Raw genomic sequence first — 27086 nt, forward strand, 5'->3', positions numbered from 1 at the left:
CTTAATATGGCACTGCGTTACAATAATTTGATCAAAACAACTGGTGAAAAAATAATAATCAAATATTTCTTTCCTTCTTTTAGTAAAGATAAAGACTTTGTCCAAAAAAGAAGCATTTATACCTTTCCTCTCCTACCAGCCCTTACAAGTCACCCAGTTTTTAATTTAGAGCTGGATTAAAGCTCTAGTCTCTTTGGGGGTGTGAGTTGGAATCCCACTGCTGCCAAATATCTCCAACACGAGTGAAAGGCTAATTCCCAACCTTTGCAATCCTTTGCAAAGAAGGACCGCATGTGCTCAGTGTTAAATGCACTGTTCATTATTATTAATCATAATAATAATAATCTTTACATTATATACTGTAGTGCCTTTAAAGGTGGCTTTCCAAAGCGCTTTACAGAATGAAACCAATAAAGTTAAATAATACACAAGATAAGCAGGATGAGAATACACAGTTAGAGGAGACAATAGATGGTGGTATTAAATACAGTAGGAACAGAGGGGTAAAGAATAGTTCATTAAAGGCTCTTCTTTGTCAATTCAATGAAATGTTTCAGAAATGCTGAACGATTGATGTGTTTCACGCGCAGCGCGGGCTCTCCTTTGCTTACAAATATTTTTTTCCACCAATTTACTCAACTACGATTTTTGCTGAGCATTTTGTTTGACTGCTTCCTATTGTATACTGCACTGATTTCTGTATTGTTCAATTTCCCTGTTGATTTTAATTTCTTGTTTTCTAAGACAATCAGACCAGCTGTTCTGACCATACCTTGCACTGGAGCCACTCTTTTCTTTCCAAAGGCGTGGGGAGAGATGCTACTGCAGGTAACACCCCATGAGAAACATCATGAGCATCTGTAAAAGCTCTCTACCTGCCCGCTCCCCACACCGACGTGTGTGAGCAGGGATTTAAAGGGACATTTTGAAGTGTAGAAACATTTTATTGTTACATACTTTTTCTGTGCAGTTAGTTCTCCTTCAACTCCGCCCAACAACAGAGGTCAGTTTTAATACAGGAGTAAAGGCACATTGCACATCTGCAAAACATCACATACAGGTTTAGGGAGAGCTACATCAGTGATTGGAAGGTAGGAAGTTTCGGGTCACTTTTTTATTATAGATTCAAGCAGCCCTGAATACCTTTTCAAGAAACATTTCAGAATCCCAGTCACGTCCAGTATGATTGCTACACAGGTCTACAGTATACAATCAGAATACTGTTTGTGCGTTATATAAAACACACCGGCCAAAGTATTTCTAAAACAGGAATTACACGTTTCTGAATGCGCCCTCCTTTATAAATAAAATAAAAGGTCTGAAGCCTGCTCCAAAGAAGCACTATATTCAGAGCTGACAAAGAAGTGATAGGAAACATCTCGGAAAACGAAGGTGCAGTCATTTCCAAGCATCGCACAACAAGAGCTGAACCCACCCGACGTTCTCCAAAAGAGTAAGGTGTTGGGAGTGTGGCTGGGTGGTCTAAGTGCTGGGTTTGTGCTCCATTTTCTTCGCTGGGTTAGGTTTGAATCTTGCCGCTGCTAAGTGTTGGTGGGTTAAGACCTTCCTTCTATTGCGACTTCAATGGGTAAAAGCTTTGCTTGACAGTCTGTCGAGAGACTGAACTAGGTGTTTCAAGATAGTCTTTGTCAGCTTAACATCAAGGCATAAAAAAGCCTCATTTTGTGTTCCCAACAGCAATGCTCTTTGGTCCCTTCAGCATTATGCAGGGAACAACATCTGCCGTGATCACTTTTGAGTCAGTGTGAATCGTAGTGTGCCGCAATTGTTTTTTAAATTGGTTTTGTAGGCATGGTGCATTTTTCTGTGAAACTTGAATGCTGTGCTTTTTCACGCAGAATCATCGGCAGGAGCAAAGCTTATTCAATCTTTGCGCACAGCACTCCATCAGAAATACTTTGTCCAAGTTTTGAAGAGATTGTGGGATTCTCTGCACACGTTCACATCGCGTACCTCAGACAACAACACCATTCGATGGGAAGTTGATTCTGCTTCTTGCAGTTGTCCCTGTGGTTGCAGTAGTTACAAAGTTGCACTTTCCTCCACCTTCTGCTATAGTATTCACTGGGTGAGCTTCATCATTTGGCTCAGAAAGGTCAACTGTGCTTCGGAAAAAATCAGCTGCAGTGTCGTTATTTTGTCGGTGAGTATGGCTGTCTTTTAAAGCACATGAAAAACACGAGTTTGTGGATTTCTCCAAATAGCAACGAATTCAGTTGTGCAGTGCTTTACTGCTTTCAGAGGGTCTTTTATCAACGCTGCTATAGTAGAGAAGTGACATAATCACAAACGCAACCATTTGTGCTGGCTGTTTCACTAAGTATTTAGCTTTTTCAACTATCACATGATTTTAACTAATTTAACATCATCTCCAGGAGAGCACCTCGCACTGCTCACTGAGCTGATGTACAGTATGTGCCCATTTCTCAAAAATTAAATATCATCTGAACTGATTTTTTCTATTTTAAATGCTTTCCTACTCTTTTAATATTTCAGTTAAATCTTGAAGTACTTTCCATTGATATTAATCCTAGTCCCGATGAACGATTCTGGGACATGGTGTACCTTGAATAATGTTCTTATAGGTTTCAGTTTGGAAAAGTGCGCTCTCCAGAAGCTACCGAAACCTCCAATGGTCGCACAAAGCTTAATGCAATAGCAACGTTTGGGGTTGAAAAAGAATATTACTTGCTATGAATACGAACACTGTTACAGGAGGCGCGTAAGGACTATTTTAGCTCAGATCATCAATTTATCTTACATTTCTACTCCATTAATATCGCTATTGAGTGCTAAAGGTAGGTCCTGGCAATACTTCATGAGATCTTCTTAAGAAAACTTAAAAAAATAGATTTCCAGTGCTGAACAAAAAGTAAAAAATATCGATTATGTGCAACTGATAAAATCTCTCTTCCAGGGATGTTGTAGCCACATGCAAATTACTTTATCAGCTTTAAAAGTTTCTTTTGCATTTATAAGACGATCAGCATGACACTCAAAACATACCTGTATTCAGTAAGCGCTGAGTCTGCTGGCTGAGCAAGTTGCCTCCTCTACACACAATAGCAGCCCTGAAGCTAAGATAAATGAAGAGAAATTGCTTTTATTGGGCACTTTTCATATCCGATGAGCTTGACATCTCCCAAGGGCGATGGAGTTTTTTTGCGACACTGCTTTTCCCTTTTTTCTTCTTTCTGTACTCTGATGGAAAAAAAAAACGAGAAATCATGTAAGGGAAAAATGTATTTTTTTTCATGGAGAAAACGTGCACCAGGAAATGTTTTGTTTTGAAGAAGTGATTTAACATGATACATGACCTAATTTACTGGAGTAAATGCTCACACTGCAAGGTCTGCTTTACTACAAGAGAGAAGTAGAGTGAAAGATGTCATAATTTCACTGCGTTGTTCAAGAAAACATCTTTTTCTTTGAATTCTAAATTCTTCAGAATTTCAAAGTGACACACAAACCCTTTGTCTGTATTAAAGAGATGATATTTTAAAACTGATAAAAATGTAGAAAACACGTTTCTCACTTAGAAATTTTAGATGGGATGGTGTATTACTAGTTGCAGCGCTGAACTTACCATGGTGCAATTCAGTTACATGATTGGCCAGTGGTTTAATGGATAACGCGTCTGATTTTGCATCGTGAGATTGTAGGTTCGACTTCTACCGGGTTCGTGTGTTTTTAAATCAGGCTACTCAGAAATAGATGTCCATTATGTGAATGAACCGCACCTGAAAGCAAACGTTGGTCGGGTTTCCTTCTTTCCAGCATGAAATAGCAAATCGTTACAAAAAGCACCAGCTAATGTCCAATAGCGTTAGTCATTTTAATTAACATGAATATACTGTAAGGTCTTGGTACATGGGATTGGATTTCATCCACAATTTAAAAAAGGGCAAATTATATTTACAGGCTTCAGACACTTTTTAATACAAAAGTGACCTAAAACTCTGTAACTTTCAGGTTAGTTTGAACCTGTAATGAAAAAGGGGCCTGAAACTTCCATTCTGTGATGTAACTGTCTCTAAAGTCGGACGTGATGTTTCACGGATGTGTAGTGTGCCCTTTCTCTTGTCGTGTTCAAAATGACTTGCTGTGTAATTTCCTGAATGCGTGTTCTGTACTGCTCTGTTATTTCATTTAGATTATCTATGTGGTGTACAGATAAAACCAAACTGCATGGTATAATTTCCGGGTTCGGCACCAGCTGAACCTGAACATACATCAGCCAATCTCTACATGATTTGAACACACAACCTTCTGATGTGGTATCAGATGCACTACCGTTGCACCACAAGGTCACTCCCCATAAGTGCTTTTAATTCCCCCAAGGAGAAAAATCAGCGTCCCTGAAAAATATTTTTTTTCATTCTCTCCTGTGAGAAGCGTCGCTCTTCCAACGAGGGTCTCTTCTTCCCAGACCACAGATTATTCTTCCTGTCCGGCTCTCATACAGAGAACAGACACACTGTCTCCACTAATGTGTTTACTACATCTATAGATCTGACCCCCTTACAGCCCTGATATTCCTGGACAGGATCCCATATTGAGCAGTATTTCTCGCGTTGTGAACTTACAGATGCAGCCATTCAAAATGCGCGGTAAAAACCCGTGGTACAGTAACCTACCCACAAGCCACCGCGGGGCACCGGAGGGTACCGCAGGGCAAGTGATTGGCTGGCCAAAATGACCGACAGGGGCACTCGTGGTGCATTGGTTGGTAGTGCAAAGATTTAATCATTTAATGTCTTTACTGTGCACATTTTAATCTGCTTAGTTTTGAATATTTATATGGATTTTACCACTAAAGGGAAATTTTAGTAGCTGAGCATAAAAAGAAGAGGAGCATAACGCATCTGAAGGTCATAAACGATATTAATTTAGGAACATAAACATTACTGTATGTATGTAAACTGTACTGTGTATGGCTGGTCTTGGTAGTTTAAAGAAAAAATACACACCAGTCTTCCATTTCTCCCTAAACATTTTAAGCATGAAAGTTTTATGAAACGGTACCCAAATATGCGATTGCTGTATAGAATGAATTTTAATTAAAAAAAATTATTTAACACGAACATTAAGCTGTTTACATCTTCCGCCTGAGAACAGTCACCCGTTGCTACCCAACGCAGAATGGTGATTGGCTGACACCATCTGACACCCCTCTGATTGGAGAAAAAAGACGTGCTGGTTTGCTATACATACTGTACCAGGAAGAGGATTTCTTTCTATTCAAAACCTGTATTTTAAAAGCTTAAGAAGTAAAAACCTTACAGCGTACACAGATTTCTAAACTGATCAGGATCGTTATCTTTGTCTTATGCATAATAATGTTCACCGCTCTGTCCAGCAAATTAATAATAAACTTTATTTTATATAGCTTTTTAAACGAATAAGTAATTAGATTGCTCATAAACCTAATCACTTGCTTTTTCTTTTTATTTAGGCTCAGATTTCAACTATAGATCGTATTATTAATAACCATAATAACAACCAACCAACAAAAACAACCATATAAACATAATACCAACCAAAAACATAGATAACAACCACAATACAAAATCAAATAATCAAACCATTTTACTCTCGCAAGTCGTCCAATTATCATAATCCCGCCCCTTATGCAAAACCAAACCTTCCTCCCATCCCAGTTTATCCTGTTTATCATAAACAAAATCCACCTCAATTTTCAACATAAAGCATTACACAAAATCAGTACCTCAACACTCCATACTCAACAACGATAATTCACAAACAGCCAGAACATGTAACTACACATTCCCAAACAGACCTAATTTCCATAGCCCCGCCCCTTATGCAAAACCTACATCCCTCCCCTGTTCTCTCTCTCCCCTGGTGGTTGTAATTGTTTTTATTTTCAAATAAATTTTAGCAAAGTCATGTATTTTAAAAATCTTAAGATTTTTATATTTATGTCTTTATTTAGTGGTTTCATTAGTGACAAAGGCTAAACTTTCTTGGAAAAATGTCTTTTATGTAAACCATGTTTGCTATTAATTCATTCAGGGCTAAAATATGTTCATTGTCTTCTAATGAAAGAAGGGTTCCTTTCACCGTAGTCGGGAGCCTAGCCTTTAACTAGTAAGTACTGTATTTACTGGGTTTTTGAGGGGGGTATCTTTCGCTGGAAATCTCGCCTTCTACTTTGAAAATACCCGTGAAACCGGTTCAATTCGTCACAGCCAGCACTCCTGCAGAGAGTTGGGCTGTACTTGCAGTGTATACAGTACACGCGTTATGCTCTTCGTTAATGTCTGTGAAGTTTTATTTAATCTCTGAGCCATACTGATTCTTCTGGAAGCCAGTTTCCGCCAGGGAGTAAAAAAAAAACACACTATGGTATTCTCTCCAATGCAGTGCAGTTAAAAACATACCTCTGATGCTGCTCCTAAATGAATATCGTTTATGACAATCAGAAGCTTTATGCTCCTTTTCTTTTTTCCAGTGGATTGAACAGGGAGAGGCATTTCATGATGTACTTTTCACTGATGAAACAACAGTGGCTCTGGAACAGTTTTCAACCTAGTCGTTTTATAAAAAGGGGAGATATGTACACGTTACTGAAGCTAAAAGTTTAGCCTTTGTCACTAATGTAAACACTAAATAAAGACATATAGAAATCCCTACGTTACAGACTGTATATGGCTGGTATTGGTAGTTTAAAGAAAAAATACACACCAGTATTCCACTTTCTCCCTAAACATTTTAAGCATCAGAGTCTTACATGTGGTTATTTCGAAAACGTTTGTACGTGCTCCTTCTTACCATGTTACTGTTTACTGTTACTGACCATATTAAGTTTAAGTGCCTGTGGGCACATTTCCTGTCCGTGGGGGGTGGACCGTCTTTCATTAGAAGGTTAGTCTGTTCTACTCTGAGAATGTAGAGGGGGTGGAAAGTGCCCGCGGTCATTTAATTAGTATTAAAATCTTAGTTATCTTTCTAGTTCACAGGTTTGCATGCATAATTTAATTTTGAAAGCTACTGAGACATCAGGTACTACTGTTGTATTTATGAAAAAGAAACAAAACAAAAAACATACTAACAACTGTGCCATCCTACTCCTTAGTTAATACATTTTATTATTCATAAACAGTTAACATTGTTAGCAAAATATTTTGAATTATATTTAACCCTATTTTTTCTTTAGTTTTGTATTTAACTTATTATATGATAGTCAGACTTAATGTATATTAATGTATATTTGAACAATGAAAATATATTTTTACAAGATTTTACATTAAGCACTTAAAATTAATATGGTTAATAATAGTAAACTGTAACATGCTGTAACAAGATCGGTTAAACTGCGAAGAAAATCCTTTCAGAGAAAATGTTTCAGGTGTGAAGAACATAGATCTCCAATGCAATTTCAACCAAACCTGTTCCCACACACCCTGCCCCTACTACCATTAGAATTACACAAACATTTTAGCGTTTCATTCTGAGCAGAAGACCCTCACACCTGAAGAGTGCTGGCTGTGACGAATTAAACCGGTTTTACAGGTTTCAATCACAGACCATGTGACATGGGACTCAGTAAAGTAACACACAGCGCCACTGGATTTGATAATACTGTATCTAACCAAAATCCGCAATATGGAAACAGAACCTGTGTAATTGTTGATAGATGATGTACTCGTAACATTTTTTCAAGACGAACTACAACATTTAAAAAATGACTTGTATGTACTTGATATCTCTAATCAATCCACGGGTTCCAGCACAAAACGATACTAAAACGCATACCGTTTCGCGCTTCTTATTAGTTGCTCAAAAGTAATTTGACCGTATGAAATGCATAATATAAACCTAGAAACATATACGTGAGCAGTACTTAAGCACTGTAGTATCGGTGTTAAGACATACCTCTCAAATACTGTAAATCAAGTTAAAAATATCTCAAGACCGATTCTGGTCGTAATGAAACCATGTTTCGTGTATGTTTTCTTTTTCATCTTGAAATAACTCATTTCTAAATACCTTTTTCACTGTTAACATCTTGTAGCAACTTTGCGACAAAATATACACTCTGACAGTTCATCCTGCTACCAACATTAAATAAAACAAATCTTAAGATTTCTATATTTATGTCTTTATTTAGTGGTTTCATTCGAAGCTTACAATGTTTAGGGAGAAATGGAATACTGGTGTGTATTTTTTTCTTTAAAGTACCGAGACCAGCCATATACTGTATGTTTATGTTAAGATTTCCCTTCAGTGGTAAAATTAGATATGAATATTCAATACTTAAACGGGCACAGTTAAGACATTAAATATACATATACATATTGTATACAGTACAGTTTGCATACGGTAATATGTTTATGTTACGCGATTAAAAAATAAATAAATAAAACTGGAAGGTCCAGCACCACCATTATGTTTATATTGTTGTTTTTGTTGGTTGGTTGTTATTATGGTTATTAATAATACGATCTATAGTTGAAATCTGAGCCTAAATAAAAAGAAAAAGCAAGTGATTAGGTTTATGAGCAATCTAATTTCTTATTCGTTTAAAACGCTATATAAAATAAAGTTTATTATTAATTTGCTGGACAGAGCGGTGAACATTATTATGCATAAGACAAAGATAACGATCCTGATCAGTTTAGAAATCTGTGTACGCTGTAAGGTTTTTACTTCTTAAACTTTTAAAATACACGTTTTGAATAGAAAGAAATCCTCTTCCTGGTATAGCACACCAGCACGTCTTTTTTCTCCAATCAGAGGGGTGTCAGATAGTGTCAGGCAATCACCATTCTGCGTTGGGTAGCAACGGGTGACTGTTCTCAGGCAGAAGATGTAAACAGCTTAATGTTCGTGTTAAATATTTTTTTTTAATTCAATTAAACGGGCACAGTTAAGACATTAAATATACATATACATACTGTATACAGTACAGTTTGCATACGGTAATATGTTTATGTTACGCGATTAAAAAATAAATAAATAAAAATGAAAAGTCCAGCACCAGCTGGATTCGAACACACAACCTGCCAGTTGGTAGTCACGCACCTAGACCAGTAGGCTACAAGACAGCTCGCATAAGCAGGCAGGCGAAACAGCCCTCCTGCAGTCCACGGATATAATCATACCGTTATTAAATTCTTGAGATACGCGATTCCATATTATATTCCCTTTAAATCAAATTCTAAAAGTATGCTTGTTGACTCCGGTATCACGTTAGTTAAAGACTTCGAAGCTTACAATGTTTAGGGAGAAATGGAATAGTGGTGTGTATTTTTTTCTTTTCATGATAGGTGTCGCATTTTAAATCATTTTCGTAGTTAGAAATTATGAAACGCCCTGTTAAAAGCAAGGAAGTTTTTATGCCCGTTGAAGTAAAACAAAATGCCTGACAAAGTATGGCTTGGACAGATTCCAAGTGCTTGTACAAATGTGCTAAAGAAATTATACTTTGAGTATACAGCTTGTCCAAAGTCATCCATTATTAATACTATTAGTAATATCTTCAGTAAAGGCTTTGATGCATAAATATTTCTGATAAAGGTAGGTTGTGTACTTTTGTCCAACTGAGCAATCTTGCTTTCATAAAATATACCAACATTTTAATGACTGATGATTAACATGCTGTAATACACAGTTCAAAATTAAAGGCTCAAATGCTGTACATGAGAGGTTAAGCTCCCCCTGGCGGTTTTACAAGGCGATGCCGGATAGTTAGTCACGTGACACACGTGAACCGCGTGATACCCCGGTGGGCGTCGCGGTATGCCGCGAAATACCTCACCCATTTTGAATGGCTGCATCTGTACAGTGTGTACACAATGTACTTTATACACAAAGTAAGTGTTTTCGTAACTCTTGGACGTTTTGTGAAAATATTACTGGCATGTCAAAATCGCCCCCTCAACTGAACAGTTCCACCCCCCTCAGTTTTGGATAAAAGGTTTGGATAAAAAGTTTTTGAACACTTTCACTTACTTAACTTGAGCCGTAAAAAATAGTTGTACTTTGTCAATGGTCAGATAACTATACTAACCCCGAATTCACAGTTACTACATCAGACTGTTTGATGTGCAGGGGGCTATCCATCCAGGAACAGCACGTTACATAGTGTCTATGTTTTGGGGTGTCAACATTATTATGACCTTATTTGCTCAGGTGGACCAATGGCTTGCAGTAGTTTATCCTTATACTTACAATCGTTATATAACTAGGACTGTAGTTATAGAAGTTTGTACTTTCTGTTGGTTTTACAATGATTTCTTAATGATTCAGATCCTCGTTACCGTTGATGTTGTTGAGAAAAAGAACACATATGGTTGATGCTCCAGGCAAAAATAATCACGTGAGTTCTGATGAACGTGGAACTGTTCTTTATCACTAAATACCAGATTGCTTGTCGTTATCTTTTAACATGAAATACTAATCAGTGGCATGCTTACGAGAATTCACTTGGATGGTTGCAACGGCTCCGTTTAAACCAAAATATCACTGCCCCCCTCAGGATTTCAGACCCCCCCCTACAGATCATTCCCCTGGCGCCAGTCCTGGGTATAATGATGAACATAGCTGCCTTGCAAGCAGTGAATCCGGGTGTGATTCCCACCTGACCCATCGACAAACCTTTTCCAATGAATCTTTGATCGATTTTAAAAAGTCTTGAAGCTGGTAGGCTAGGGAAGAAGCACTGTTCGAGTGCACTGAGGAAAATGTGCTACTGTGCTGTGCTGCTCCAGTAGCGCAATTGGTCAGGTTGTGGTGCTTTTGTAGTGGAGTCATACCAAGGTTGTGAGCTCAATCATCACGTGGAGTAGGTTCCGTTTTCAGCTGCAGAAACGTGCTGTTGAATTTAAGTTGGTTCTTGTGTTACTTTTTCCTCTCAATGGAGCTGTATTAATGCAGGCACACCTGCATCCATGTCAAGTTATTTTATCATTGCTCACAAACCAACACACTGCAGGCACCTCTGATATTGTCACTGTTTGTGGGCCACATGTTCCTGCTGTCAGCCTACCATGATCATACACCTATAGAAATATTACTGCTGTAGTACAGGAGCGAAGAAACGAAACGAAAGCACACCAAGTTTAAAAAGGTCAAAATGTGTCAAAGCCCTTCCTCGAGGAGGATGGGGTTCGAACCTACTTGTGCAGAGTATCATGTACTAAGAGGAGAGTGCTTTAACCACTAGGCCACCTCCATACACACTTTATCCCCCTCCGGACATGAGTTGGCTCTTTCCCCATACTCAAGGGTAATTTTCCTCTTCCACCTACAATTTCAACATTTACCTTGTGAGATGTCAAACCACAGAGCCTGTGCTGCGCTTCAGTGCCGGCTGTAGTGGACAGCCCATTGAACATAAAAAGCATATTGAACTCCTTTGACATAAGCCATTTCTCGTCACTTTGCTCAGCGAGCAGGCTCAGCGCACACTGAATGCAGGTGTCTCAGAGCAATTGAGATGTGTCCAAGTGGCTGTAAAAGGGATATTTGATGCCAATGCCATGGCTTAGTTCTCTGGTTGGAGTATTCTCGGTCGCATTTAATGGCAACGTCATGGCAACGTCAGCTCAAACCACCAAATGGAGACGGGCGTGCCGACAAGCTGACCCTGCTGATGCAGGATTAACACTAGGATGCGAGAATGCTGTGGCTTGGTTGGTTAAAGTGCCTGCCTAGTAAACAGGAGATCCTGGGGTTGAGTCCCAGTGGTGCCTGTCTTGCCACACAGTTTATCATTATGGACAGCAACATGCTTCTACATTAAATTTAATGGAAGTGTTCATTTAATTTTTGGAGCAACTTGTTTTTAAAAAAATCCATACAAATTGCAAAAGATAAAATACTCATCTGTTTTGTCAGTGCAGAGGAATTACTGCCAGCTGGCAAGGAAACGAAAAAGATTTTTTTTGTCTTTAGCCAAAAACCTGTGAATGTAGAAGAAAGGTGATGTGCGTTAGTTTCTATGGCACAGTCAGTTAGCGTATCCTTCAGTTAAACATAACGTTGGTAAATCAAAAGTCCCCAGAGACGCATTTCAAATTAATCTGACCTCAACACCGTCTCCCCTAAATGTGATGGGGTTTCTTTGGATGTCCTTAAGCATCCTGATAGTTGCAGAGATTTCAAACTTTTGGCACAAGTCAAACTACAAGAAGTTAATAGTTGAGCGCCTAAGTCAATATCACGGGAATGTGACTATGTAAACTTAAATAGTATTCAAAATATTGCAATTTTGTTGTAGTTTAAAAATATATTTTAGCTGGGGATCCTCAAATGATGAGGGTAGAAAAGAGAACTATTCGACACCATCAGGAGTGCTTAACATGTGATAAAAGTGTTTTTTAATCACAAAGTGAAAATAGTGAATTTGTCTTTCACTTAGGCGTTCATTAAAAGCTCATTAAACAATGAAGGAGAGGCTCGTGTTCCGAATTCTCTTCGTGTCTCATTGTCTTGCTTTGATTTTTAAAATGTACACTGTTGGCTATTCACTCTTCCTAACACAATTAAAGAGCCGAGTTTAGTTCAGAGGTAAAGCATCTCATGCATCGTTTTCTATCACCAGCATCTCCACTCTGGATTTCTTTTTAAGCGCGATATCTTTTCTGTGATTTCTTTCGTTTGAATTCCCTCATGTGTGAATTTCAGCGCAACACATAAACTCGTTTGTCTGTTTTAAAGAGATGCAATTTTTAAAACAGACAAAATGAAAGACTGTTTAACTAAATACACATAGAAAACGTGCACCTAATTGAGAAAATTTGGACTGGGGCAATTTATTATTGTAGCGGCGCAAGCTCATAGTGGTGCACTTGAGGAATGCGGTACAAGGGCCAGTGGTGCATTGGATAACGCATCTGATTACGGATCAGGAGACTGTAGGATCGTAATGCTCTTAAACCCAGTACCATAACCGTAGTGTGTTCAGTCCTACACAACCTTTCTATCGACTGAATAAGCCTCCTGTTCCATCTCCATCTTCTTCCCACACATTCCGGCTATTTCAGCACCGTTATTGTTGGACCACAGTCACAGATACGTAAGGGACACTATTCTGAAGAACCGTCTTAAATAAATAACGTTGCAAAAGGTAACAATAAGGGTTTCTTAATGTAACCTTACATTTGGCCAGACAATACAATTTTCTGTACCCTCAAAAAACTAAAAAAAAAATATTACTGCTTTCTCCTGAGAAACACAAGTTTAGTGTCAAATCACAATAAATAATACAACAAATATACTAAATTAACACCCAGATATGACAACACACAGCTATGACAGAACACATTGAAGAGTTGAAAGCCCTTTAAATTTTTATTTCCTTAATTTCCATTCTCTTCCCTCCCCAGGATAACTGAAAACTAACTATAATAAAGACTGTATATGCATTACTTGTAATACAGCTACTAATAAAGATATACATGGAACTTAATTATTAATAAATAACACTTTTATTAATAAATACGTGTAATGATAACATTCATTGTGAATATTTGTGGTGTCTGGAAAGCAATTTTAGTTAAATATAATAATAATTTTCAAGCAAGTGGTGCATAACCTTGTTACTTAATGAGTCCATTATTTCCATTACATTCAAGACGGTTCTAATGTGATCAATTGTTCTGTTTAGTCCGCTACTGAGTTGCTTAAAACCTATGAAGAGGTGGTTTAAGCTAGACTCCTAATGCAGTAACATCTAACGGGCAGCAGCTGTTATTTAAGGTTTGTTGCAATTGAGAACAGGTTTAGTACAGAGTTGCTGACAAATTTCAGCGGAGTTTATTGAATACAAGTTTATTGCAATTGACCCATTGTAGCTACCAATCAGCAGCAAGGAAAAACAAACTTCACTTGTGCCTGTCAAAAAAAAAGGAAACAGAGTAGTAGTTTATGTGGTAATTTCAGGTACTGTACAATGTAAGAACTAATGTTAACTACTCCCATAGTAATGCGTGGGGTCCTATCAATAGAAAAAAACAATTGTTGTAACCCGAAAATACAACAAACACAAAACAAGAAGTCTTCCAGGAACCTAGGTAAATCCCGGTAGTTGTCTAACAACTACGAAAAAAAAAACCAAACGCAACAACTTCAAAAGAAAAAGAACATTAAAAACAAATCTGGGGAACAACAAAAACACAGAGTCTAATGCGAGAGCTTTTTCAAGTCTTCAGTGCTCCTCTCGTCTCAGTAGACCTCTCTCATATATTTGTGTACAGGTCAGCTGGAAATACACAGCTGATGGTAATTTAAGTAGGGAGCTGCGTCAGCATGCATGGGCGTCAAAGGAAAAAGTTAAGGTTTATTCCATGCTGAAAAGAGAAGGAAACACAATGTTTCAGCTGCGGAGCCTTATTTGATTGTGACTCGAAGTAAACCTTTACTTCTTCGTTTGATGTTAATTTATCTTCATCAGATACCTGATAGTATCTAAACTTAACAGTTGCTTTCAGTAGCTAAAGACACTAGGTGAGGCTTGAACTCACAACCTCGGCATGACTCCGCTGTGCACTACTGTATAAGTACCGCACGCTGACCGATTGTGCCACTGGAACTGTGCGAGGTATGCAGAAACACAGGGTGAAAACGGTTTCGGTTGTGGATCCATCTATACATGGGGAACACTAAAATAGCAAGGAAAATACAAGAAAAGAAACTGAAAGAATTGTGCTAACAGCAAAGGGGGACGGAGGGAGGTGGTCGGACAAGTAAATCAGCCTGGCAGATTATTTGTATCGACATTTTTTGAGTCAATCAGCAAACAGATTTCTCTTCATGTGCCTTAAACTGTGCAGTTTGTATCTTCGTTGTAGATAGGTTTCTTCAGAAGTCCAGTAAACTGACAATAATGGAGAACTAGCTGACGCACCCCGTCGTGAAGACCCTCTGTAAGGTGATTACACGTTTCATTTTCAAGTCGCCTCCTTTACACGCAATTGCAGCCCGGACACTGAGAGAAAGCAGGAGAAATGGCTTCAATTTCAATGTGAAAGCGCAGTACAGGCTCGATGGCTTCACATCTCCCATCAATCAAATAAAATTGCAGTAAAGCGATCTAAATATGACTCTGAAGTACTGGGAAAGATGATTATTTTGAGCGTGCCTCCCAGGGTCTGCTACGAGGCTGAAGTTACAGTAGCTTCTTATTCACCAGCTTCTTATGCGTGTTTTTCGTTCCACCTTAAATGGTGCTGCTGTGATGTTATGTCACCTTTCGCCTGTAGATGGCTCTCTTCAATCAGTACTAATCCGGCTGGAATACTGTAGACATCTTCACTGAAAGGGAATATCCAAATAGTGACTGTCCAAATTATATTTTTGTGTGGAATATATTTCAGAAAATCGCAAACCAATTTTAAAAACTCACCACAACACGGACTTACACTGGGAAAAGGTGATTGCACTTTCTGCTTATTGCTACGGCCTTCCCCCCGATTATGAAAATGTCTCACAGTTCTGACACCGCCGTGTGAAAGACAATGTAACAGACTATCAAAATCCTGAAGTACAAGAAATTTTAATGCACCAGTTTTTTAAATATGACCCTATGATCCTGGCATGTCAGAATACATTTCGAAAAAGTATGGCACGAATTGCACGAATTGCAATGGCACAAATTGTTGAGAATATCACTGACCTTGCCGATATTTGCAGGGGATACGAGTGTTTTGCACATGTTGAACTACGACACGTCAAAATTGAGCTCCTTAGTCAATATCACCGGGAATGTCCAATAATGACGAACATCAGTAGCTTCAAGGAAACTTCGACTCGCACATGGAGTTTTATCTTCGAATGGAGATCGGGAGAATTCATTTATACTTTCGTTGCTTATTAGCTAAACTATTTAAAAAATATATGACACAGATTTGTTCGAGAAAATTGTAATTGCCTTAAAGAGAGTCTTCTTGAAGATGTGCACCAGCTAGCTCTCCACTGTCAATTGACAGGACTTGAGAAGAAACTGTTCTCATACAACCAACATACAAATTACACATCTTAAGGAACATGAAGAGAAATCCGTGTACTAAATAACATAAAACTGTCGCTGCAAATTATCACCAAGCTGTTTTATGTGTCTGACCACCTCTTTCCTACTTTGCAGCGAGCACAAATCTTTCTGTTTCTTCATCGCTATTTTACTGTCTCTTTCCCCCATGTGGAGATGGATCCACAGCCGAAACTTTAGGTCAGTTCCTGTTATTCTGTCTGATTGAAAGAGCTTTATTAAAGGCACTCCCATCTCTGCAGGAAAGTTATTGCTGCTCTCAACACAATATACTGCAGCCAAATATAGCGATACTGTCACTGCCTGTGGGCCACGTGTTCCTGCTGTCAGTCTATTATGTCATGTTCATCCACACCCAGAAACATTACTGCTGGAGCACAAGAGTTATATAGGCGCAGTCCATAGAGCAAGAATCTCTTAATCTCAAAACTGTGGGTTCAGCCCCCACATTGGGTCCCTCTGTGTCAATTTCATCCCCCCAATCCTCCTAGCATGACCTGATGGCGTAACAGTGATACCCAGTACCCAGCGTAATTCAGCTTTCTTTCCACTTGATTCAGATTTTGATCTGAAATCATCGGCCGAACAAGAGTTTGTCTAAATCAAGGGAGATCTGCTCACAAGCAAGTATTAACCACATATTGTCATGCCACCTAATTTTTTTTTCTAGCTTAAAAAACTTCAGAAATTCTTTGATCTCATTCCCTACTCCACCAGCCACAGGTCTGGCCTCCTACCTCTCTGTCCTCCTTTAACATGTGGCATTGCCAACAATCTGAAAAATAGGGAACACATCTGAATGAAGTGGAAACATAATTGAAATTCAACTCCCAATGGATGTTAATAGTGTAGGAGTGCAACAGATGTACAAATCCATTCAATGTTTTTATTTCTGTTTAATTTTTGAGGGACCCTATATTTTGATATAGCATCAATCACAAAACAGCATTCTGTCAATGTCAAGACCACCAGCCAACTGGTGGAGATCAACATGTGTTAATCCACCAGCACATGCTCTACTGTGCGGCAAGCAGCACTGTTTTAACCATTCAAACCCGCTTCCCGCTACTCGGTATTGAGTCTTCTCTTTGAGAGCTCTACCTCGCGTTTACTCTGAATCTCGCTTACTGGTTATGGACTCTCTTTTGCCTCTCGACCTTGGACCTCGCCTGACGTTCTGGATTGATCGCCTGTCTCAATAACTACTTACATCTGCACAGGATCTGCATACCTTTTCACTGAGGATTTCTGACAGTCACAGCCACATAAAAAACTAGAAAAGAAGTATGTGTTTCTTAAAAAAAAATTACCCCCCAAATTGTTTTTTTTTTAAGTCAACATATCTGGGTTGTGTTTGCAAGATTTTTAAAAATTGCAAAGTTTGTGTGGGTATGATTGTAAAAAATCAAATCATAACTGAAGAAGGCTCCATGGTCAAAACATTGTGTTTTCTTCTTCTCTTTTCAGCATGGAATAAACCTATTACTTGTTCCTTGGAGATTACCATGTGCCAATAAGATATGATCACTGTATTGACCATATACAATTTCTTGCATTAGGAATTCTTATTTTGCGTACCCCAGCTTGCTCTCCTTGAATCACACATACAGGGAGAGAAGCTTGGGGTCAGAGCACAGGGTCAGCCATTTATACAGCACCCCTGGAGCAGTTGGGGTTAAGGGCCTTGTTCAGGAGCCCAATGGAGTAGGTGTCACGCCCTCTGCAGCCAGAGGGCGCTCCTTCTCTGTCCCGTGACAGTAGGATTCCTCTGCCGACCGTGGGATGTAAACCAGCAACCTTCCAGCCACAGGTGCAGCCAACAGCCACAGAGCCACCGCTCTGCCAAATGTGCCAATTCTTTAAAGGAAGTCCAAAAAAATGCTAATTTATTTTTAAAAATAGTTGCTGTAAATAACATCAGTGGCTATTGAAGAGTACATACAAGCACAGAGACAAGTTAATAAACTTGGAATGACTACTTACAGCTCTGGAAAGACCGAAGATATTGTTTCCGGTTGTTAAGGAACAAGTAATAGGTTTATTCCATGCTGAAAAAAAAAGAAGAGAGAAAACAATGTTTCGGCTGTGGAGCCTTCTTCAGGTGTGAGAAAGAGAAGGCAGTAGGCAAAGGTAATGTAGTGGGAGAACAAAGGCTGGGAGGGAGGAGGAGTGAGAGATGGGAGCAGGGGACAGAAAGAGAGGGCAATCAAGAGGTGTGAAGTCAGAATAGGTGTTGAGAGGTGTGAAATACAACTTCCAATGAATGGAGAAAATTTAGTAGAATAGTAGTTTGTTGTTTAGAGAAGGGGGAAGGTGTGATCCTAGCTGCAGGATAAGTTTGGTTTCGGTAGTCTTTCTAATGTATGAGTTCAGAAAACCATCTTTGAGAACACAGACGGAGAGATTAGAGTGGTCATGGGCATCAGAGGTGAAATGAGAAACAATGGTTTTTGGAGAGATCTTCAATCTTCACAGCCCTGACATGTTCTCTGAAGCGGTCTCCAAGTCTCCTTCCTGTTTCTCCAATATAGAGAGAAACTGGGCATTTACTGCAAGAGATACAGTAAATAAGGTTCCTGGAGGTACAAGATGCCATCTGGGTGATCCAGAATTGTCCTGAGGGGCCTAGAATGAGTGTGGTGTTGGATGTGTACTTGCAGGCGATACAGCGAGCTCTGTTGCAGGGGAAAGTACCTGGTGTGGATGGTTGCTGAGAGCGGTCAAGGGAGCTGTGAACACGAAGGTTGCGCAGATTAGGTGATTGGCGATATGAGATGATGGGGCGGTCAGAAAAGAGGGCCCCAATGGAGGGATCATCCTGTAGGATGGAAAAGTTGTCATTAACAGTCCTGGGGATAGGAAGTGTGTTAGGGAAGCACCAAAGGAATGCGGTTGTTATGGTGGGAGTTCCTGATTGGGTTGATGGTCCGAGGGGTGTTTTTGGCTCGGGCAAGGGCCCTGTCAATAACACTGCTGGGGTATCCTCTGTTGATGGAAAAAGGAGTAGATTTTGAGGGTTTGATTCTGGGAGTCGATGTCGTTGCTGCATATTTGTTGTAGCCGAAGGAACTGTGAAAAAGGGAGAGAATTTTTAGTATGTTTGGGGTGAAAACAAGAGATAGCTTTGTGAATCCGTGGGTTTGTAATAAACAGAAGTGGAGAGTCTGGGGTAGTTGATGGAGAAGTTGATGTCCAGAAACGGAAGAGTAGTGGAAGATATGTTAACCATATATTTGAGGGACAGGTGGAAGTTGGTGAAATGATGCAGGAAGCACTTAAGCTGATCGTTGGAGCATGTGGCGGCAGTGACGCAGTCATCAATATATCGCTTGTAGAGGTCAGGGACATAGCCAGTGTAGAAAGCGAAGAAGCGTTCTTCTACCCAGCCAACAAAGATATTGGCATAGCTGGGTCCCATTCTGGTGCCCATGGCAACTCCACTCACCTGTTGGTAAAAAAGATTATTGAAGGAGAATGCGTTCAGTCTGAGAACCAGTGTTTCTGGTTGTTGTCCTTTAATTGATCTGGCACCAAAACAGTCAAACAAGTCCATGTGATGAAAACCCTTATGCTCTTTAATGATTTTTTACGCACTAATTTCCCCCCCTCCCACTCATCAGCTTTTGGATGAGAGATTCTGACCACTGTATAAGATCAGAAGCAGTAGAAGAAACGGGCTTCTTTTCTGCTTATTTAACACACTCCTAATGCAAACAACACATTACGAGTACAACGGAAAGGTTGCACCAAATGGGATCAAGCAATTTAAAACATATGTTCAGGGTACAGGAAAGTTGTTATAGAGATGAATGGTATTCATGAAACAAATGTTGCAAAAAACTTTGCCAAAAGTCACAACCCATTTAACATTCATCAGACAGGTTAATCAGTTGGATATCTCTTAGGTTCTAAATGCACTTAACGGCTGTATAATGCAAGCAAAAGAGTAAAAAGAACAGTAGTGAACTACATTTCTTACAATAATAAACAGCCATTTGATCTTGTGAATGATCTATCATACACCCTTGAAATGATGTTAAAGATTTGGAAGTTTGCACAGCTTGTAGTCTTTCTAACTCCATGAGACACACAGACAGGGAGAGAAGCTGGGGGTCAGAGCGCAGGGTTGGCCGCTGTGCTCTTGTGCCAAACAGGTCATACAAAGACCGCCATTCCTTATATCTTTCCCTGAACCTGTGCGTCACTTCCTCACCTTCCAGAAGCAAAATATCGAGCTTCCACACACCCTTCCCCACAGTAACAGCTGTTGGAATAGAAATTGTACATGACAGCAGACAATGGTCAGAGAAAAAAAAACAGGGGTTAGGCCTGCGGTCGTGCAAGTAAAATCACGTAACAAAACAAAATGCGTGAGGCTTGGGTCCCATTAGACTAGTCCCATGTGAAACCTGCCCTCCCCTGACTATGAAGTTTGAAGCCATCTTTCAGTTTAAAATCTTTACATAATGTTTGCAATAATATTGATGATTTATCAAATTGGACCCGTCTCTCGCCCCTCATTCTGCCTTCTCTTTCTAAAAGAGAATTAAAATCCCCAGCTAAAACCACTGGTTCCCATCCCAATAAATATACTCAGTTCCTGAATTAGGACATATCTGTCATGTGAGCAACTCAGACAATATATATTTAAGAGTTTAAATTAGACATTCATGAAACCCAGATACACCACCAGTGCTCTCCCTGGTTTCATTACAGGGTGCTGACGTACCTCTACCATCTTATTTTTAATTAGAACAGCTATACCATCAGATTTATTTTCTTTGGACCCACTCCAGATTGATGGGCCCAATGTCCACAGTTCTTCCATATCCTTATAGCAGTTTTTAAAGGGTAACCCACACTCCTGTAACAACACAATATCAGCATTTACCTTCCTCACAAATGATAGTATAGTCCTTGCCCTTAACTTGGAGCGAATGCTTCTCACATTTATTGACACAATATTAAGAGCCATACTTAAAGTAGGACCAGGGGAGACTAAAAGCTCTGGCTACAATCATTCAGTAGGTGACACCTACTATAAAGCCCCCCCCCCCTTTTGCTTTAATTGTCTCCATAGGATATTTCTCCACCTGCCCTCCTTGAGTCTCTGGTTCTAAAGCTTGGTCAGTAAGATCACATATATTGGAGACATCTAAACCCATGGGAGAACCTACCTGAGGACTCGGAAAATGATCTTCCCTCACTCTACTGCTTGGAGTTAAATCATTTTCTAAATCCAATGTCTCTTTTAGACTGCACCCTCTGTTCTGTACATTTCATTTGAGCACTTTCAGTCTCCACAGGTGGCAGGCTATTGGAAGAGATGCTACCAATCAATTCAGATTCCACCTCACTTTTTGCAACATCATCATTCTCTTTTACCTCCCCCTCATCCCCTTCACTCCATTCTGAACCCTCGCTCTCTTTTTCACCACTTTCTTCAACATCAACCACATCCAGTTCCTGATCCATAACCACTGCTCCAGCCCTAAATGCCTCTTCAAACTCTTCCCGTTTTTGCATTGGTCTTCCCAGTTTTGTTTTATTTGCAAAGGAATTTGGACAGTCTTTAAACACATGACCTTCACACTCACAGAGATTACATTTCCTCACGCTTGTATATTCAGTATATGCATGTCCAATTTCCTTGCACATACCACACACCACCTTTGTACAGGCATCCACAAAGTAACCCAGCTCCCCACATCTCCTGCACGGTTTTGGCTGCCCTTGGCAGAACACAAGGCCTCTATTTTCACCTAATCCAATCAAAGAAGGAATGTGTTTAAATCCACCATAACCATTTTTTGTCTTCATGCAATGAAACAGGTACTCTCCATGCACAGTTCCAGATGCCATTATCATCCAAGACTTTCTGAAGCTCACCTTTCACTAAACAATACTTAGACAACCATGTCACAACATCTTCCTTCATCACCATCTCATTAAACATGCGAACAATCACAGTCCTATTAATTAATAATAATTGCTTACACTTATATAGCGCTTTTCTGGACACTCCACTCAAAGCACTTTACAGGTAATGGGGACTCCCCTCCACCACCACCAGTGTGCAGCATCCACCTGGATGATGTGATGGCAGCCATACTGCGCCAGAACGCTCACCACACATCAGCTTTCAGTGGGGAGGAGAGCAGAGTAATGTAGCCAATTCATAGAGGGGGATTATTAGGAGGCCGTGATTGGTAAGGGCTAATGGGAAATTTGGCCAGGACGCCGGGGTTACACCCCTACTCTTTTCGAGAAACGCCCTGGGATTTTTTAATGACCACAGCGAGTCAGGACCTCGGTTTTAAGTCTCATCCGAAGGACGGCGCCCGTTTACAGTATAGTTTCCCCGTCACTATACTGGGGCATTAGGACCCACACAGACCACAGGGTGAGCACCCCCTGCTGGCCCCACTAAGACCTCTTCCAGCAGCAACCTTGGTTTTTCCCAGGAGGTCTCCCATCCAGGTACTGACCAGGCTCACACCACATTAGAAAGATCCATCAGCTTCTGCCATTCAAACATTCTAATCAGGCCCACATCTTTTTTTCCTCCTCTATTTTCATCCAAAATTCTTCCAGTAACTTCACCGATTGAAACTAATGTCAAAACCAATTCCCTTCAGCAAAGTGATTAAGCATTTGACATCATTTGACTTTCTGTAACACCTTCCTTGAAAAGTCCAACCATGAAATATCACCCGAGTGAGCCGAAACCTCACCACCCTTATACACCAAACGTGCGCAAAAGTAACAGCACATGCCGACTCTACAGGCCGCCATGGCCGTTACAAATGTGTCAAAAGCAAACTAAACCTAAACCGAAACCTCATCTGTGCACCAAACCCACCAAAACCCTATTCCCTTAATCTTACACTTATACAAAAACTCCACTCTCGACTTCTGGGTTCAACCCTTTACATCTCGAACACTGGTTAGAGACTCAGTGTGTCCCAGGCTCAGCGATTATATAGGACAGGACTCGGCGAGCTGCAGGTGAAACTCGTTGTTCTGCGCTCCCCGTGCGGAATGCGTGTCTCCTCCCTCCAGACTCATCAAACCGCCTTCATACTCTACAGCGGGAAAAAAAAACTCCCTTTACTGTCTTCATACAGTACATCCCTCTTAAATCCCAGAAACACAGAAACTCCGGGGCGTTTCTATGAGTCAGTACTGGGTTTCTCTGTTCGAGGTTACAAGCAAAAACAATAAAAGTGCTGAAAGCAGGAAGTTATTTCTGCTCGTAGGCATAAACATGTAAAAATTAATTTTCTGATTCCTCAAACCTAATAAAATCCATGTAAGTCTCCTTTTCGTCCCCAATGCATATAACTGAATATAAACCAGTCAAGTTCAGCTACTTTTCTGATGTATATGAATACACTAGTTCTGGCGCAGCTGTTACAACAAAGATACTTAAGAACTTTTTTTTCATACGAGCTCTTGCCGTTTTTAAATTGAATATTTTTTTCATTTCGGTAAATCACACGAAACACCAGCAACACTCATTGTAAGCATCTGACCAATCACATTCCTGAATTTTAAACCCATTTAGTATTTATTTTTAACTTGTTTTATTTATTTTTTAAAATTTTACACACCTGTTTTAAGTATTCTTGCCATTTTTAGCATATTGTAAATGGATTTTTTCAAACATTTTATTTTTTAAATCATATCAACCCATTGTAACTTCCCATTGATAATTCCTGAGCTTTATAACTGTGTATTATTTCTTTTTACCTTGTTTTATTTTTTTTATTATTTTACAGAGCTTTTTAATATATTGTATTTTAGTGTCATTTTAAAATAGGACGATCAATGCTTAAATTTGTTGATTTGGGGGGAAAATGTACATTCATTTCCTTGTATGTATCACCAGTGGGAAACTTTTTTTGGATGAATTGCATTTTTGGATGAATTGCAATCTTTACTTCAAGGCCTTCAGGCTGATATAGAAATGACGGGAGATTTAAATGACACATTTGATAAATCAGACAGGAACAGCATAACATCTAAAATGGCAGAACCCTCTAAAGTATTGAAAAAATTCCGGCACATTCATAATAAATACAATTTATTTAATTTAAAGCATAAAATTTGCTTTAAAAAGAAAACCACAATTTGTACGATATCATATTTCAATATCGACATTCAGATGAAGAATTTGAGGATTTGAATATCATTGAAGAGTACATCGATTTTGGGACAATGTTTGCATCTGAATAATCCTTCCTCCTGGAACTCCTGGCTCAGTACTGATAACACTGCTGCTATTGATGGAGTAGAAATAAGTGATGTACTGGCAGTTTTTTTTCTGAGGCAAGAGGTCCTAGAACACGTCCTATAAAAATGTTAAGATTCAGAGCAAGAAATATTTTTCCACCTCACCTAATGCTATTGCATTAACGAGGCTGAAGTTGGCTTCTTATTCGCCAGCTGCTGCTTTGTGTTTTTCGTTCCATCTTAAATGCTACTGCTGTGATGTTATGTCGTCTTTCGCCTGTAGATGGCTCTCTACAGTCATTTTTAAAAATACTTATCCGGATGTATTATTGTACATTTCCTCAGTAAAGGGGAATATGTAAGTAGAGACTGTCCAAATTGCATTTTTGTATGAAACACATTTCAGAAACACAACTCACAATAAAACAAACTGGCATGTTATACCACGAGTAAATAAGACAAAGGCAAAACGTAAATTCACTGGCACTTCCTGCATATTTTCCACGACCTTGCCTTCTGATCATAAAAAGTCTCAAACTCTTGCATTTTACAAGAAATTTTAATATAGCCGTTTTAAATGGGACATTTAGAACATGGCATATGAGACTAAATGGTTAACTGAGGATGAGCAGAGGGTGATCGAACCTACCTCCTGGTTATAAAAATGTCTAAAAATTCTGACACAGATGTTTGATAGACAATGGAAAAGACTATCAAAATCCTGAACTTCAGGACATTGTACTGTACCGTTTTTTTAAATACGACCCTCTGAACATGGCACGAGAGAATACATTGTCAAATGGTAAATGCAATGTTTGCTATATTTCTAGGGCCCTCCCTCCTGATTTTAAAATCATCTCATATTTCTGACATCAAGGTGTGAGACACAATATAACAGACTGTCAAAATCCTGAACTTCAGGACATTTTACGGTACCATTTTAAAAATATGACCCTCTGAGCATGGCATGTGAGAAAATGGCATGTGAGAATGCATTGGGAAAAGGTGAATGCAATTTCTGCTGAATTACTATGGCCCTCCCTCCTGATTACAAACTCGTCTCACAATTCTGAGACTGAGGTGTGAGACACAATGTAACAGACACTATTAAATCGTGAAGTACAAGAGATTATACTGTTACGTTTTTTTTTAATATTGACCCTCTGGCATGTGAGGACTTGTAGTCAACAAAATAGCACACATTCTGCCAATTTGCTTTGTCCGTCCTTCCTCGTTACCAAAACATCTTAGTATACCGACACTAAGGTAAATGTCTCTAAATCCAGAGGTTAAGTATATCGGAGTCAACCGATACTGATCAGGTTCTGCTGCTGCTGAGCCCGCAGCCTTCACCATAAGGTCCAATTCCCCAAGCCTGTACCCTTCAGAAATTGCAGTATAGAATGAAAAAAACTCCAATAGATATCGGCCACTGTTGGCGATTTTCCTTTAAGAGAGATAGATAATACTTTATTAATCCCGTAGGGAAATTGACAAATGATTCTCCAGAAATTTTACGGAGTGTATCACTTTCACTGAGACCGAGGAGTGTTCAGCTGTACATGAGTCTTTGTGGCTCGGTTGTTAACAAAAAGGGTGGTGGTTTGAGCCTTCCCAGGGACGCTATGAGCCTTTTAATGTACACACCCGTCTCACTTTACCTCCACGGCCGGTCTTGTACCGCAATCAAATACAGAGCCCGCAGGGGGCAGTAGGCTCGCAAATATAGCTCACTGTGTATATACTGAAGAAGCGGAGGTTAGTTTCTCATCTGCATGTTGCAGAGCCTTATGCAACTCGCAACAACAGTTGGGGTTTGATCCCTGCACTGGCTATTAGTTGAAAGACCATTGTAAATGACGTGTAACAGATTTATCCAGGTGGCTTTTATGTTTCATACTAAATTGCTATCTTGAAACCAAAATAATTAGAAATATGGAACACAACCGTTGTTCCCCATGAAGGAAAGCTGTTTTACACTGACGTCACTCCTTTTTATTTAATCCAGATTTTAAAAACAACTCCGCCCTATCAAAGGAAAATGTTACACAAAAGTTGGAAAGCACACTCTGAATCCATCTGTATATTTGATTTCCGCAATCCGTTCAAGGCTGCCTATGTTAATCGTAAGTGTATAGATGAAGCATTTAATATATTGTTCAGTTTAAATCAAAATGCTTTACTACTACAAGAGAGAAGTATAGTATGGAGGATGCGACAAATGTGTGATTTCTTGGAAGAAAACTACTTTTCTTTGCGTTCGAAATTAATTCGAAACAATTGACACACAAACCCTTTGTCTTTTTTAAAGAGATTATATCTTTAAACAGACAAATGTATAAAATGTGTTTTTTTACCTAGAGATTTTGGACAGGGGCGATGTATTACTAGTAGAGGCTGCTGACTAACACTGTACTGTCTGGAGATCAGCTCCATTTGCAATAAAAAAACGTGCGTAACAAAGCTGGAGAGCAGCTGAACTTGTGCTCAGTAGTCAGTATGGTGCTGAGGGTTCAATACTGTCGTTGTTGTATTAGCACGAGCTGCACAGGCTCTGAATCAGACCATTTCAATTAGTCTGATCAGTGCAGGACAAGTTAATGTAGAATTATTGCTTTGTCTGTCTCTTGTTTGTATATAAATGGATGTCTCTGATAACTTAATGTTAGTTTTTATTTTAGTTTTACGATGTAGGTCATGCGTTGATATATGACATGTCTCATTCCTGATTCAGCTCATGTTCCATAGGAGAGAAGAGATTCCTCCTGTTTCTCGTACAACCATATCAGAACAGAAGCCCATGTCACCCAGCTCT

General features: G+C 39.4%; 1 protein-coding gene across 1 annotated transcript in view; it reads right to left on the bottom strand.

Annotated features, from left to right (window-relative positions):
• LOC148663817 (zona pellucida sperm-binding protein 3-like) overlaps positions 1-27086 on the bottom strand; it is a 55655-nt gene that overhangs the window by 9440 nt on the left and 19129 nt on the right. The gene's annotated exons all lie outside the window — the stretch shown is intronic.

This window comes from Lepisosteus platostomus, chromosome 5 (genome assembly GCF_059453375.1).
Source record: "Lepisosteus platostomus isolate fLepPlt1 chromosome 5, fLepPlt1.hap1, whole genome shotgun sequence".
Lineage (NCBI taxonomy): Eukaryota > Metazoa > Chordata > Actinopteri > Semionotiformes > Lepisosteidae > Lepisosteus > Lepisosteus platostomus.